At 13.6% G+C, this 1,818-nt stretch overlaps 1 non-coding gene across 1 annotated transcript in view; it reads right to left on the minus strand.

Moving 5' to 3' along the window:
- Positions 1 to 1,590, minus strand: part of PRSY57_1203200 — a gene marked incomplete at both ends in the record, with an annotated part of 2,713 nt that extends 1,123 nt beyond the window's left edge. Inside the window, one exon of the non-coding RNA XR_002204075.1 lies at positions 1 to 1,590. This is a non-coding gene — a non-coding RNA.
- Positions 1,591 to 1,818: the final 228 nt, after the last annotated feature.

Raw genomic sequence — 1,818 nt, forward strand, 5'->3', positions numbered from 1 at the left:
AAAAAAAAAAAAAATATATATATATATATATATATATATATATATATATCTAAATACATATGTATATATATTTATTTGTATATATTCTTTTGTCTTTTTTAATAGAGGTTTAATCTTTTTATAATAAAATATTTTAAAATTATATATCATTTAATAAAATGATCTATATAGACACACACAATACACATATTCTAAATATGGTTACGCAAAAAAAAAAAAAAAAAAAAAATAAATAACGAAATTTATATAAACCAACAAGTCAAAGTGCATATTTAAATATTGTTATCCGGTTTATGAACATATATATATATTACTTATATTTGTATAAAAATTATATAGTTATATAATTTTTTGGTTTCCTCTTTTTTTTCTTTTTTCTTTATATTACAATGTAAGTGAACAGAAAAGAAAAGAGGTAAAATGACTGATGTATACGAATATATAACAATTTGCATATATATATATATATTAACATAACATTATATTTATAATTCTTACTACTTATTTATATTTTTAAAGGAGATTCCTCTTTTCTTAGTTTCTATAAATAATGTATATTTTTTTCCTTTTCTTTTTTTTTTTCAATTTTATAAAATATGTAAAGGGTAAAAAAAAAACATGACCTTTTACAATTTAATGTTTACCATTTTGTACAAGTATATTTTTTTTCTCTTTATTATATGCATTTTATAAAAGGTACATACTTATTAATTTTCCTTAAAAAAAAAAAATAAACAAATATATATATATATATATAAAGATAAATATTTCAAAAATTTATAGACAAATAAATGATGTTATATTAGACATATTTTCTACATTTATTTATTTAATTTGAAATGTATATATATATATATATATATGATTATATGTTACTTAAAATTATATGATATTAATAAGCTTTACACTTTCTATATATTTATTTCAAAAAATTTCTGCATTTGTAATTTTCTCATTTCTTTTTATTCTAAAACAAATTACAGAAATATTATATAAATATATATATATATATATTAACAATTTATTACAATTTATTTATTTTGTGTTTCCATGTGTATTTTTTTTTTTTTTTTCCCCTTCATATATATAATAATTATATTTTATATATTTAAATTATATTCATATATATATATATATATATATATATATATATATAATACAATGAATTTCATGTTGTACACATACAATTTAATATAGTACGCACCGTATAAATTTCCAATATAACAATAAAAAAAAAAAAAAAAAAAAAGAAAGAAATAAAGTTTAATGTGGATAATTCTATATAAATATTATATATATATTTAACTTATACATATATTACATCTTCTCTTTCATAAATTTTAAAAGAATTAAAACAAAAAAGAAGAAACAAATAAGCAAAATATTAAAAGGATTCTTCCCATCCTTTATTTTTCCTACTTATATTATTATATATACATAACAATATATAATAATATAGTAAAAGATTAAAATAATACAATTTTCATATATTTTTGTTTTTTCTTTTTTTTCTATCTTTATAAGTAAAAAAAGAAAAATCAAATATAATAAAATATATATAATATAAAAAAAAAAAAAAAAAATTATAAACATATAATATATATATATTATATATATAATATATAATATCTTTAATTTTTTTTTTTTTTTTTTTTTTATTGAAAAAAAATTACTCATCAGCATCATCCCCCATTATACATATATAATATAATAATATATATATATATTTATGAGCATAAAATTAAATAAAAAAAAAAAAAAAAAAAAATATTACATATATTTAAATATATATATATATATATATATATATATATATTA

Source organism: Plasmodium reichenowi, chromosome 12, assembly GCF_001601855.1.
Source record: "Plasmodium reichenowi strain SY57 chromosome 12, whole genome shotgun sequence".
In the NCBI taxonomy this organism is placed as follows: Eukaryota; Apicomplexa; class Aconoidasida; order Haemosporida; family Plasmodiidae; genus Plasmodium; species Plasmodium reichenowi.